The sequence below is a fragment of the Carcharodon carcharias genome, chromosome 19 (genome assembly GCF_017639515.1).
Source record: "Carcharodon carcharias isolate sCarCar2 chromosome 19, sCarCar2.pri, whole genome shotgun sequence".
Taxonomy (NCBI): domain Eukaryota; kingdom Metazoa; phylum Chordata; class Chondrichthyes; order Lamniformes; family Lamnidae; genus Carcharodon; species Carcharodon carcharias.
In genome coordinates, this window is record NC_054485.1 from 103,665,014 (window position 1) to 103,680,247 (window position 15,234).

Consider the following 15,234-nt stretch of genomic DNA (forward strand, 5'->3'; position numbering starts at 1 on the left):
TATTGGGATTTGTATATCTCTAGCAGGCACTCTGAAGGGTGCTGATCTGGCCAGATTTTGAAGGTGCAGTGAGCTGGGAGGGATATTTTTGACTTTTGGTGATAATTTTATGGGTGATGTTGGGTTTTCAGCCCTTTTATATCACCCTCCTGATCTCTATTTTATCCAATCATGAGATGTTGCTGGTAAGATCAGCATTTATGCTTCATTGCACTTAAAAATGTCATGGCCTCCTTCAAGATGACTGAGTCAGTCATTGCTGTGCACTTGGAGTCACCTAGTGGAAGACTAGATAAGAACAGCACGTGGATTAATGAGGTTTTTACAGTAATCCAGTTGGTTCATAGTCTCATTACAGATACTAGTTTTTTAATTCCAGGTTTTATTGAATTAACTGGATTTAATTTCCCTCTCTGCGGTAGTGGGATTTGACGTCATGCCTTCAGATTACTAATTCAGCAACATAACCACGATAATACCATATCCTTTTAGCTCCCATTGGAGTCTAAGGAGAGGTGCACAAAGAGCAGTTGATATGATATTGCCTGTTTTTATACTACCAGCCAAAGATGACATGAATCCCCACCCCCCCTCCCCTCCAGGTGGTGCTTGTTCATTAGAATGGTTTGCAAGGGAAACCAGTGATGGGTACTTACGGAATTTTTTCTCATAGTTGCAATGAAAGGTTATCAGTCTTCCAAAATTAACTTCTGCTTGATTCAGGTCTGAATGGTTTTAAACAACAAATATATATAAATATTATAGAAATATTTGAGTGTTGTTCTATACACCTCATCTATAGCCTTACATTAAATGACAAGCAATTAATGTAACCTGGTTGTCCGCAGACTTCACGTTGATTAAGCTCAGCCTCCGTCTCTAGGCTATGGACTTCTGACTGAGCCAAGGCCTCCAACCTTTGCAAGGGGGGGGGAAAGGGGGGTGGGGAACTGTATGTTTATACTATTCAGCTGCCTTGCGATGTACTTATCTCCGAGGTAGTAATTATCACATTGAACTGCTGACGTGTTCCCATTCAAGGTGAGTTGTTTTCATACCATCCTAATCTCCTCGACCTCCAATTCTGTAGGTTTGCTTTCGTCCTTGAAAATGTGTAGGCTTCCTGTTATTTGAAAGTATCTGGTTCTTAATGGTTCTTCCTGAATGGAATGCAATATCCATCAGCTTAACGTGTCACAAGGGCATATTAGCCTGAGAGGGCTTGATGGGAGGATCGCCAAGCTGCAATAATCAGCATTTTAAAAATTTATTCTTTCGTGGATCCTGGGCATTGTTGGAAAGGCCAGCATTTGCTGCCCATCCTTAATTTCTCTTGAATTGAATGGCTTGCTTGGCCATTTCAGAGTCATCCACGTTGCTGTGGGTCTGGAGTCACATGTAGGCCAGACCAGGTAAGGATAAAGGACATTGCGACGATTAATGATGGTTGTCATAGTCACCATTACTGAGGCTAACTTTCAATTCCAGATTTTACTAATTGAATTTAAATTCCACCAGCTGCTGTTGTGGGATTTGAACCCATGTCATCAGAACATTACCCTGGGCCTCTGGATTACAAGTCCAGTGACATACACCACCACATTCCCTGGAATAGTTCCTCCTTTTGAAACTGAGTGAACCCACTCTGGATCAGTTTTCCACTTTGACCCCCCCAATCTTTCTTTCTGTCTTTGCCTTAGCTCACCCTGAGTCTCCCACCAGTTTTTACATTTCTATAAACACGCATGGCATGTATGCATTGCTCAACAAGTCCCTTTGGCTTTATCTCATTTGTTGAGTTCAGCCAGGAGCTCTCCTGCATGTCACCCTGGGGACAGCTCTCAGCTGACCTGGATCCTTGTTTTCCTCTTTCGTTTTGTTGGGGCTTGTTAGGTTTCTGATAATTGGCAGCAGCAAATAACAAAGTAATTATCCATGGGTGTATTGAGAAGTTACTCAACTGCTGCCATTGTTTCCTTCTTAACCCAAACCCCTCAATATATGTTCTTAAATTCTGATTTTCCTGATGTAGCTGAGATCATGGCTTATTCTATTAAGTGCTGGAAGGCTGGAGGTCATGTTGAATCAACAAATTGTCAGTTTCTGAAGGGATATCGCTGTGCACTATGAGACTAGACGACAACATGCTTGATCACCGGCATCAGGACCTCATGATCTATCTTTATAACCTGGGTTGGTTCAATCCAGCAAGAGAAGTGGCTTGACCAGGGCAGTTGAGGGTCCATACTCACAAATGGCCACAGTGACACAGTAGCATCCCCGTCCAACATAGGTTCTGTTGTCTTGGATGCCATCTCATTGCAGACATGGTGGAATTTGGCTTCCTTATTCCAAACAAACCAACATGCCAGTTTATTTGTTTCTATCAGATTATGTCGACATACCTAGGTAACTTTGATCAATAAACATCCTGCCAAGTGTGAGACTATCTATGTTTTATTTATTTGACTTGGGGCTAAATGGTACAACGTTAAGGGGGGGTGGGGGGGTGGGGGGGTGCTAGATCAGTGACACTGGGAATGTTTTGTACACAAATCTTTGAAGTCGGCAATACAAGTTAACAATACCAGTTAATATAGCATATGGGGCAGAGTGCTTCCTGGGCTTTACAAATGCATGAATAAAGTACAAAAAGCCAGGATGTTGTGCTAAACCGATATAAAACATTATTTTGGCCTCATCTGCAGCTCTGTGCTCCATTCTGGGCACCGTACTTTAGGAAGGATTGGTGAAGGTACATAAGAGATTTACCAGAATGGTTGCAGGAATAAGGAAGTATAACAATGTGGATTGACTGCAGAAGCTGCAATTGATCTCCTTACAGTTGAGAAGGCTAAGAGGAAATTTGGAAGTAGTAATTAAAAGTTTGAAGGGTTTAGATTGAGCAAACAAAGAGAAATTGCTTCCTTTGGCTGAAGGGTCAAAAGCCAGAGGGCACAGAGTTCAGCGACGAGAATGGAGAAACTTTTTTTACACAACGAGTAGTTAGGATTTAGAATGGACTGCCTGACAGGGTGGTGGATACTGATTCCTCAGTAGCTCAAAAAAGGAATTGGATAAAATCTTGAAGGAGAAAGGGGAAAAGGGGTGAGTAGGGAGAGAGGACCTAACTGTAATGCTTGCTGAAAGAGCCGACACGGGCTCCATGGCCCAAATAGCCTCCGTCAGAGCTGCAGCACTTTATGATTCTATGATTTCAAAGGTATGTAGAGGTGATATTCCTTATGCATTTGCACCTCCCAAGCACCAATTGATTCTACCGCCCATATTTCTAGAGCCACATGCTGTCAGACCTGCTGAGTTTTTCCAGCAATTTTTGTTTTTGTCCCTGGTTCTGTTAATAGTCAAAGTAAATATGTAACATACACCCGGATACTAAGCTTTTTAAATGGTGTGAAAAGCAGTCTGAAACAAATGATGTACCAACCATGCAGAGAAATCGACGGTTGCAACAACAGTGATTTTTCTGATGACTACCTAGATGGATAAGCTAGTACGGTGACTCACCTGTACCTTTGATAAGGCCAAAGGTCAGCAAGAATAACTTTTCCTCTTGCAATACATATAACTTGTATGAAGAGTCATATGGACTCGAAACTTTAACTCTGTCTTTCTCTCCACAGATGCTGTTAGACCTGCAGAGTTTAACCAGCGATTTTTGTTTTTGTTTCAGATATCCAGCATCTGCAGTATTTTGCTTTTAACAGAACCAGGGCCTCTCTTTACTTTAGATAAAAACAAAAAAACTGCGGATGCTGGAAATCCAAAACAAAAACAGAATTACCTGGAAAAACTCAGCAGGTCTGGCAGCATCGGCGGAGAAGAAAAGAGTTGACGTTTCGAGTCCTCATGACCCTTCGACAGAACTTGCGTTCGAGTCCAAGAAAGGACCTGCTGAGTTTTTCCAGGTAATTCTCCTCTCTTTATTTTCTTTCTTGATACCAATTGACGGAGTGTCAGGCTGCAACATATTCAACGGAAAGCTACTGAGGTTGTTAAGTCAGTCGAGCTTGTAGCTTCATACCATGTCACGTTCAAGGGTCAGGATGTGGCCACCACTCATCTATCATTACCAGTATTATAATGTGCATGCTGTCCAATGTGGGAAATAAAGGGTTAATGAAATTACTATGAGTTATGCTTGTGAAAGCTGTGTCGTTTGCTGTATTTTTCCATAACTCTTAGCTCACACACTTGGCCTGTCTTTCTAGATGTGTTTTGTTAGAGATGAAGTCACTGTAGCCGATAAGCTTGAGCTGTTTTGTTTTTCTTACATCTTGTACTTTCCCACTAGCTTGCAGACAAAACATGCCCAGTTAGCTGTAGCTTTTGTGTAAAAATGTATGTTATTGTAACTGAAATTTGAGAGATTCTGCATTTTGAATCTTTCCCTTCTATGCTTAAAATAAATATTTCCTTGGTTTAAGCAACTTCGGACTCTGACTGGCATTTGTCCTACAACACTTTCTCTTAGGCCTATTAGCCCTGGTCCCTTGTAGGATTTCAATTGATGGATCTGGATCCATTGTTCTGTTTGTACTCTACTTTGAATGGAAATTATAGCAGCTTTTATTTGTTAGATAATAACCTCTGGGAAAATGGAATGGTTTAAGCAGGATAGGTTTCCCGCAGTTAAGCTGACGTTTTCACCTTACATACATTTGGGTTGACTTTACATATTGTTACTTAGCAGCCTTTGAATTTGGGCTGCCAATTGCCTGAAGATGGGTGAATGTGGATAGTCACCTGGTCTTCCGCATTGCATCCTGTGGTGATGGGTTCTGGGGTATGTGGAGGGATCTTCTCATGTGGACCCAAAGCTTGGGCCACCAGCACCCACAGTGGTGTCAAAAGCTGTCCCATACCAAAACGAGTTGTCAATCTGGGAGTTTACCTCTGATCAGCTATCTGCACATTAGTTCCCTCTAAATGGACACCCTTCTCCTCCTCTTCCTGGGAGGAACATCAGGTCCCTGGTGGCACTCCCCAACCTGCGTACTGACACTGAAGCTTAGATCAGATGGTGACTGCCTTGTTCTCTTTGGATGGAAATAATAGTATAGCAGCTCTTTCATTGCCGCACAAGAACCTTTAGGCGAATGTAACAGATTGGAATGGAAAGGGTCAAACAGGGCAGCAGTCAGGGTTCTTGCAGAGTAACCCGAAGTCTGCAGCATCATTTGTGTCATGTGAAAGATGACACTTCTGTGGCTGAGGGAGTGCTGCATTTTTGGATGAAATGTTAAACTGAGGCCTCATCTGCCCTCTCAGGCCAATGTAAAAGATTCCACTATTCAGAAGAGCAGGCAAGTTTTCGATGGTGTTCCGGCAATATTTATCCCTCAATCAATATCATTAAAAAAATGATAATTTGGCCAATATCTAATTTCTGCCTGTGGGAGCTTACTTGTGCAATTTGGTTGCTGCATTTCCCTAATTGCACCCGTGTTTACACTTCAAAAGTACTTTATTGGGTGTAAAGCACTTTGGGATGCCCTGAGGCTGTGAAACCAATGAATGTACTAATCCTGGCAAACATGAGACCTGAGTCTTGATTTATGCGTCTAGGTACAAATGACTGGCTGAAGATTCCACTGCAGCATCAAAAGATCTTCTGGCATGAAAATTCATTGACCTGAAACATTTCTGAAATATTTCTCTCTCTACAAATGGTGCCTGACCTGCTGAGTCTTTCTAGCATTTTCTGTTTTTATTTCAGATTGTCAGCATCCATAGTATTTTGCTTTTGTAACACCTTCCAAAATAACTGATTGCCCGTGAGGCTTGACCTGTTGATACAGTTAACAGCAGTGTATTTTTTTCCATTTGGACTCTCCTTTCCAGTTTGCATTAAGTGTTCTCTGCCATGTCCTTATTCTCTGTAGAAATTAGCAGACATGAGACAGGATCTCTGAGTGGAGCCACAGCTTGAAATGTGCTCTTTGCCAGTGGCCATTTGTAAGAGGGTGCCTTAATGACATCAGTAGAACCTCTATTTGACACCGAGGTAACTGAACTATTATCAGCTTGGCTGTCGGCTTCAGGTTTTCCAGGGCTGCTGAGTCGAAAGTCGAGCCATTGCGCCTTCATCATTTGTTGAGCTCCTTTCTTTCCTCCTTTCTCCTCATCATTTTTCCTCAGACCATGGTGTCGCACCATTTGAAGGAGCTGCTCTTGAGTTTCTGGCTGCACTTCAGCTCCCTCACTCCTCATCTTTGCCCATCCCTGCCCTCCCAGTGTGAAGGAGGGGAGCTGGCAGCTGGATGGCCTTGGTTTGCTCTTCCTGGGCCTGGCCTGACCTGGTGAAGGTGGCCACTAACAGGTCCAGGCAGGGCGTGGTGGAGGGGGTCGCTCAGTGCGACTTCCAGTGTCCCCTCCCTGGCTATGCTTGTGCCCAGGGGTCCCCTGAAGAGGGGATGGGCAAACCAACCACGAGCGACGGGCACTCGAGGACACAGTTGGCCCCAGGAGCAACATTTCAATTTGATTGGTTTGGCTTCCTTTCGCTTCACTCCCAATTTGGGGGCCATCATCTCATGGTCAGCTGGATTCCTGACAGATAACTCAGTCATGCTAAGGGAGTGTGTGAGAGAGAGAGTGAAAGTGAGAAAAAAAAGTCAGCCATTAGCCACCCACGCAACCGCAGGGCTGTTGCTAAGGAAGTGACGTCAACACGCCACCGGATGTTGTTGTCCGCTGCCGGTTGGTGGAGGAGGGAAGGGAGCTGGCGATTGGGAGGGGGTTTGTTTTTGAATCTTCAACCGTCGCTCGCGCGGGGTAGGCGGACAGCGAGCCGCCGGCATACCCCGGGAGGCTGGGGAGGGGGGACTGTAAGGCTGCTTTCTAAACCCTGGATACGTGGGGGAGGGAGGTCATTGTTTTTATTGAGTGCAGAGGGGGACTATTACTGAGGGGCGAGAGGTGGGTTATTACTGAGGGAGAGGGAGGCGGGGTTATTACTGAGGGGGAGGGAGGTGGGGTTATTACTGTGGGGCGAGGAGATTATTACTGAGGGTGGTTATTGTTACTGAGTGCGGGGATAGCAAATTAAGAGTGTAGGGAGGGAGCATTATTTCTGAGACAAAAGGGTGATTATTAGGGGGCGAGGGGGATTGTTGCTAAGGGGATTATACTGGGGAAAGGAGGATTATTACGCGGGGAGATGGGGATTATTACATGAGGGGAGAGAGGACTTAATTACTGAGATGAAAGGGAGATTTTTACTGAATGGGAGTAAATGGGGATTATTATTGAGGGTGGTGGATTATTACTGAGGGGAGAGAGAGGGTAATTACTGAGCAGGAAAGGGGAAATATATATACTGAGGAGATGGGGAATTTTTTTTCCGTGGGGGTTTATTATTGGTGGATTATTATTGAGGTGATGGTGAATTATTACTGAGGGGGAACTGCTGTTGGGAGGGGAGAGTTATTGTTGATGGGAGTGTGATTATTTTTCTGGAAGGGTTCAGGGAGGTTATGACTGAGGAGAGAGGCATTGAAGTGGGAGAGGACCACATTCACCAAGGGAGCAACAAGGATTGGAGACAGTGGGAGAGGTGAAAATTGCAAAGGAAATGATTAGTGATAAGACCATAAGACATAGGAGCAGAAATTAGGCCATTCGGCTCATTGAGTCTGCTCTGCCATTCAATCGTGGCTGATAAGTTTCTCAACCCCATTCTCCCCGTAACCTTTGATCCCCTTACCAATCAAGAACCTATCTATCTCGGTCTTAAATACACTGAATGACCTGGCCTCCACAGCCTTCTGTAGCAATGAATTCCATAGATTCACCACTCTCTGGCTAAAGAAGTTCCTCCTCATCTCTGTTCTAAAAGATCTTCCCTTTACTCTGAGGCTGTGCCTTTGGGCCCTAGTCTCTCCTACTAATGGAAACATCTTCCCCACGTCCACTCTATCCAGACCTTTCAGTATTCTGTAAATTTCAATCAGATCCCCCCTCATCCTTCTAAACTCCATCGAGTATAGACCCAGAGTCCTCAAACATTCCTCATATGTTAAGCCTTTCATTTCTGGGGTCATTCTCGTGAACCTCCTCTGGACCCTCTCCAGGGTCAGCACATCCTTCCTGAGATACGGGGCCCAAAATTGCTCACAATATTCTAAATGTGGTCTGACCAGAGCCTTATAAAACCACATCCCTGCTTTTATATTCTAGTCCTCTTGAAATAAACGATTAGTGATAGATTGATTACATAACTTAGAGACACAGAGTTACGGATGGCTGACATATTGGAAGTTTAGAAGTATCCTTCAGGATAGTTATCCAAAATGAAAATTATTGGTATTTTGCTTTCATGAAAAGTATCATTTTATGTTTCAAATTTTAGGGTAACTGCTGTATTTTTTTTGAAGCAGATTTTTTTTAGTTTCAAAAGCAAGAATTTTTTCACAACATTGTGCTTAACTTTCTGAATGTGCAATGCTTCTAAATATTAATGCCATTTTTTTTGTGAATAAATGTAGTGCACCCTTATCTGTTGTATTCTGCTGATCTCGTACAATGGTGGATATAACGGCAGCTGATGGATATGAACTTGTAGAGCAAGTAAGCAAGGAAGAAGTCCAATTCCTCATTACTGTTTGTGTAAGTATCAATTGTTTTATTCTGCTTTGTTGCAATCATGACACATTAAGCTGCATTGTTTTCAAGAATTAGGGCTTCTGGAGTATAATTAGTTTGTTTTCAGTATTGATGTTTTAAGATCAAATGGCTTTTGGAGACGAAGGGCTTAAGTTCCTGTTGTCCAGTCAAAATATGTCACTAATAGGTAGGAGAAAGTTTTTCCAGTTTTGACACCCAGTAGGGTTATTGAGCGCTGCTTGGGTCAGGGAAGCATGGTTTGAAACACCTCCCTTCAGAAGTGCGAGGTAAGACATTTGTGGAACATAAGCAAGGCAAAGAGACGCACGATAAATGGTAGGATACCAAGAAGTGTAGAGAAATAGAGGGAAAATAGCAGATAAGATAGATAAGGTGATTGAGAAGCCATAATGGGTTCTTGCCTTTATTAGCTCAGATGTAGAATATAAGATCAGGGACAAAAACAAAAACCTGGAAAAACTCAGCAGGTCTGACAGCATCTGCGGAGAGGAATACAGTTAACGTTTCGAGTCAGAAAGACTCTTCATCAGAACTAAGGAAAAATAGAAAAGAGGTGAAATATAAACTCGTTTAAGGGGGCGGTGGGACAGGTAGAGCTGGATAGAGGGCCAGTGATAGGTGGAGATTGCCAAAAGATGTCATAGGCAAAAGGACAAAGAGGTGTTGACGGTGGTGATATTAGCTAAGAAACGTGCTACTGGTGACATTAAGGGTAGAAGGCAGGACGAGCAAGGTACAGATAGCCCTAGTGGTGGTGGTGGGGGGTGAATAGGCTAAAAGGTAGAGATAAAACAATGGATGGAAATACATTTAAAAATAATGGAAATAGGTGGGAAAAGAAAAATATATATAAAATATCGGAAAAAGGGGGATCGGAGAGGGAGTGGGGTTGGAGGAGAGAGTTCATGATCTAAAGTTGTTGAACTCAATATTCAGTTCGGAAGGCTGTACAGTGCTTTCTGTAAAGTAAGATCAGGCAGGCAGCCTACACTGCTCCAAACAATCCAGCTTATCCAATCTTTCTTTACAGCTCAAATTCTTCATTCCTGGCAATACCTTTGCAAATCCCCTCCGTACCTTCTGCAGTGTGATCCTTCCTATCAGACTCTAGGTGCGGCCTAGCTTTTTACACAGTCCTAACATAATGACAGGAAATTTAATTGAAGTGTACAAAATTATCAGGGGCCTTGATACAGTGGATAGGAAGGACTGGTTTTCCTCAGCAGAGAGGTCAATAACCAGCAAGGCATAGATTTAAAGCAATTGTTAGAAGGATTGGAGGGGAGTTGAATAATTTTTTCACTAGAGGGTGGTGGGGGCCTGGAATTCACTGCCTAAAAGGGTGGTAGAGGCAGGAACCTTCATTGCATTTGAAAATACTTAGATTCACACTTGAGGTGTTGTAACCAAAAATTAGAATGTGGGATTTGGGCTGGAGAGTTCTTTGTCGGCTGGCACGAATACAATAGGCTGAGTGGCCACCTCCTGTGCGATACATTTTCTATATTTTAAGCTTCTTGAGTGTTGTGGGAGCTGCACTCATTCAGGCAAGTGTGGAGTATTCCATCACATTCCTGACTTGTGCCTTGTAGATGTTGGGAAAGGCTTTGGGGAGTCAGGAGGTGAGTTACCGTCGTGGGATTCCTAGCCTCTGACCTGCTCTTGTAGGCACAGTATTTATATGGCTAGTCAAGTTCAGTTTCTGGTCAATGATAATCAGGATATTGATAGTGGGGGATTTGGTGATGCCTTTGCATGTCAGGGTTAGATTCTCTCTTGTTGGAGATGGTCATTGCTTGGCATTTGTGTGGCATGAAATTTGTGTGGCATGAATGTTACTTGCCACTTGTCAGCCCAAGCCTGGATATTGTCCTGGACATGAACTGCTTCAGTAGCTGAGCAGTTGTGAATGGTGGTGAATACTGAGCAATCATCAGCAAACATCCCCACTTCTGACCTTATGATGGAAGGTAGGTCATTGATGAAGCAGCTGAAGATGGTTGGGCTGGGGATACTACTCTGTGGATTCCTGGAGTGATGCCCTGGAGCTCAGGTGACTGACCTCCAGCAATCACAACTATTTTCTTTTGTGCTAGATTTGATTCTAACCAGCGGAGAGTTTTTCCCAATTCCTGTTGACTCCAGTTTTGCTAGGGCTCCTTAATGCCACACTCAGTCAAATGTGGCCTTGATGTCAAGGGCAGTCACTCTCACCTCACCTCACCTCGGGAGTTCAGCTCTTTTGTCCATGTTTGAACCAAGGCTGTGATGAGTCTGACTGGCCCTGGCAAACCCAAACTGGGCATCAGTGAGCAGGTTATTGCTGAGCAAGTGTCACTTGTTTACACTGTCAAACACTCCTTTATCACTTTGCTGATGATCGAGAGTAGACTGATGGGGCAGTAATTGGCCAGTTGGATTTGTCCTGCTTTTTGTACACAGGGTATACCTGGGCAATTTTCCACATAGCCGGACAGATGCCAATGTTGTAGTTGTACTGGAACAGCTTGGCTAGGGGCGCAGCAAGTTCTGGAGAACAAGTCTTCAGTACTATTGCCGGAATATTGTCAGGGCCCACAGCCTTTGCACTATCCAGTGCTTTCGGCCATTTTATGATATCATATGGAGTGAATCAAATTGTCTGAAGACTTGCATCTGTGATGCTGGGGACCTCTGGAGGAAGCAGAGATAGATCATCCACTTGTTACTGCTGGCTGAATGTTATTGTGAATGCTTCAGCCTTATCTTTTGCACTGATGTGCTGGGCTCCCTCAGCATTGAGGATGGGGATATTTGTGGAGCCTCTTCTTCCAGTTAGTTGTTTAATTGTCCACCACCATTCACAGCTGGATGTGGCAGGACTGCAGAGCTTATTCTTGATCTGTTGGTTGTGGGACTGCTTAGCTCTGTCTATCACTTGCTGCTTATGCCATTTGGCATGCAAGCAGTCCTGTATTATAGCTTCATCAGGTTGACACCTCATTTTTAGGTATGCCTGGTGCTGCTCTTGGCATGCCCTCCAGCACTCTTCATTGAACTGGGGTTAATCTCCTGGCTTGATGGTAATGGTAGAGTGGGGGATATGCCAGGCCATGAGGTTACAGATTATGTTCGAGTACAATTCTGCTGCTGCTAATGGCCCACAGCGCCTCATAGATGCCCAGTCTTGAGTTGTTAGATTTGTTTGAAATCTATCCTATTTAGCATGGTGGTGGTGCCACACAACACAATGGAGGGTTACCTCAATATGAAGGTGGGACTTCGTGTGCACATTGACTGTGTGGCAGTCACTCCTACCAATACTGTCATAGACAGACACATGTTTTTCCCTCTTGTAGGTTCCCTCATCACCTGCCGCAGACTCTGTCTAGTAGCTATGTCCTTTAGGACTTGGCCAGCTCGGTTCAGTAATGGTGCTACCTAGACATTCTTGGTGATGGACATAGAAGTCCCCCACCCAGAGTATATTCTGCGCCCCCCCCCCCCCCCCCCCCCCACCCCAACCCAGTGCATCCTCGAAGTGGTTTTCACCATGGAGGAACACTAATTCATCAGTTGAGGGAGGGTGGTATGTGGTAATGAGCAGGAGGTTTCCTTGCCTGTGTTTGATCTGATGCCACAAGACTTCATGGTGTCCGGAGTCGATGTTAGGCATCCCAGGGCAACTCCCTCTGACTACTGGTGGGACAGGACATACCCAGGGATGATGATAGTGGTGCCTGGGACATTATTTTTAAGATATGATTCCGTGAGTATGACTGTCCAGCTGTTGCTTGATTAGTCTGAAAGACAGCTCTCCCAATTTTGGCACTAGCCCCCAGATGTTAGTAAGGAGGATTTTGCAGGGGCGACATGGCTGAGTTTGCCATTGTCATTCCCGGTTCCTAGTTGATACCGGGTGATCCGTCCAGTTTCATTCCTATTCTGAGGAGTTTGATAACAATTGAGTGGCTTGTTAAAGCCATTTCAGAGGGCATTTAAGAGTCAACCGAGTCTCATGTAGGCCAGACCAGGTAAGGACGGCAGATTTCCTTCCCTAAAGTACAATAGTGAATCAGATGGGTTTTTATGACAATCGAGAATGGTTTCATGGTCATCATTAGACTTTTAATTCCAGATTTTTATTGAATTCAAACCCGGACCTCCAGAGCATTACCCTGGGCCTCTGGATTACTAGTCAAGTGACAATACTACTATGCCATTGCCTCCCAATATGTTTGAAGTAGCATGTGCTGAGGGGCCCAGCTTTACCTACACAGTATCCCTCCGCAGAATGTACAGACATTGCCATTTCCCTGGTATCAGAAATTATCCTATCACAAATCTCAATTACATTTCTGACCCATTAAGTTATGGGTCCCTGCTGGCATTTCCGTTGAGTAGGAATTCCCACCTCTGTAAAACAGTAGAGGAGTTATCAGACTGTAGGTGCGCAACAGGAATGGGAGAAGCATAGCACAACATCATTGCACAGAAGGAGGCCATTCAGCCCATTGAGACCATGCCAGCTCACTGTAGAGCAATCCAGGCAGTCCCATTCCACGACGCTAAACCTGTAGCCCTGCAAATTTATTTCCCTCAAGTGTTCATCTAGTTTCCATTTGAAATCATTCATCGCCTCTGCTTCCAGCATAGGCAACTAGTTCCAAGTAATCATCATTCAAACAATAATTGCAAGGGGCTCATTGACTTCTTTGTCTTTTAGATCAAGGTCATTCAGACTATCCAATCAGCTACCTTTGCCTGCATTCCTCCCTTCCACTAGCCCACTTGCTCTAATGCTCCCCTTGTCCAGGCCATGAACTCACATCATTCTCTAGTTTCTTTTCTACCTGCCCTCATGCCCTCCCTGAGCTCATTTTGTCCAGAAGATCCACCTCCTGCTCCCTTAATTCTATTCCCACTAAACTGCTGACCACCCATGTTCCCTCTTGTCCTCCACTTAGCTGATATTGTTAGCAGTTCTCTCTCTTCGTGTGTTGTTCCTCCCTCCTTTAAATCTGCAGTAATAACCTCGCTCCTCAAAAAAAAACACTAATAAACTATCGTTTTTGTAAACTACCATACCATCTCCAACCTCCCTTTCCTATCCAAAGTACTTGATTGTGTTGTCGCCTACAAAATGCATTTAAATCTTTTCTGGAATGCCATGTTTCAATCCATCTAATCAGATTTCTGTCCCTGCCATAGGTATCAAAACAGCTATCAGAGTCACAACTGGCAACCTACGTAATAGTGATAAAGGTAAACATTTTCTGCTCGTCCTTCTCGATCTGTTTGCCGCCTTTGATATGGTTGACCACACCATCCTTTTCCAACACCATCTCTATCATCCAGCTGGGTGCTACTGCTCTCATCTAGTTCTATTCTTAGCTATCTAATCATAGTCATAGGTTCACTTGCAATGACTTCTTCTGCTGCTTCCACACTGTTGCCTCTGGTGTCCTCCAAGGACCTATGCTTGGCCCCTCCTATTTTTCATCTATGTGCTGCCCCTCGGCGATACTATCTGAGAGCACAGCATTAGTTTTAACATCTACAATGCCCAGCTCTGCCTCAGCGCTACCTCTGTCTCTCGACTCCCCCACTATTGCTAAATTATCAGACTGCTTATCTGACATCAGTACTGGATAAGCAGAAATTTTCTCCAAGTAAATAATGGGAAGGCTGGAGCCATCGTTTTTAGTCTGCACTCCAAACTATGTTTTCTAGCTACCAACTTCATCCCTTTCCCTGGCAACAGTCTCAGATTGAGCCAATCTGTTTGCAACCTTGATGCCACAGTTGACCCCAAGATGAGTTTTTGACCTCATTCATGTAATCATGAAGACTGCCTGTTTCCATCTATGTAATGCTGCTAGACTTTGCCCCTGCTTTAGCTTATGTTGTGTTGAAACCTTCATCCATGCCTTCATTACCTCAAGACTTGATTATTCCAAAGCACTCCTTGCTGGTCACGCACATTCTACCCGCTGTAAACTTGAGGTCATCTAAAACTCTGCTAACCATGTCTTAACTTGCAGAAAGTCCTGTTCCTCTTTCACCCCTGTGCTCACTGACCTGCATTGTGTCTCAATCAAGCAACACCTTGATTTTAAAATTCTCATCCTTGTTTACAAATCCCTTCATGTTCTTGCCTTGCCTGTGTCTGTGATCCCCTCCAGCCCCTCTGCAAGATATCTGTGCTCCCCTAATTCTGGCTTCTTGAGCATTCCAAAATTTAATTGTTGCACTGTTGAGCATAGGCCATCAATTGCCTAGGCTGTATGCTCTAGAACTTTCTCCCAACGCCTTTCTATCTCACTACCTCACTTTCCTCTTTAAGTGTACCTCTTTGACTATACTTTTGGTCATGTGATCTAATAGCTCTTTGGCTCATTCTCATACTTTGTTCTATAATGCTTCTTAAAGTGACTTGGGATATTTCATTATGTTAAATGTTATATAAATATGTAACTTGTCATTATCACACACTGCATAAATAACAAAAGTTTTCCTCACATTTTCCCTATATCTCTTTCCCAAAACCTTAAATTCGTGTCCCCTAGACCTTGTATGATTAGACAATGGGAACAGCTTTTCTTT

The 15,234-nt window shown here is 43.9% G+C and overlaps 1 protein-coding gene across 1 annotated transcript in view; it reads left to right on the forward strand.

The window, feature by feature from the left end:
• Positions 1 to 7,017: 7,017 nt before the first annotated feature.
• Positions 7,018 to 15,234, forward strand: part of LOC121291302 — a 197,120-nt gene continuing 188,903 nt past the window's right edge. Inside the window, exons 1-3 of the mRNA XM_041212375.1 lie at positions 7,018 to 7,579; positions 8,511 to 8,631; positions 13,840 to 13,893. The gene's annotated coding sequence lies outside the window, so the exon portion shown is untranslated. The remainder of the gene's footprint in view (positions 7,580 to 8,510; positions 8,632 to 13,839; positions 13,894 to 15,234) is intronic.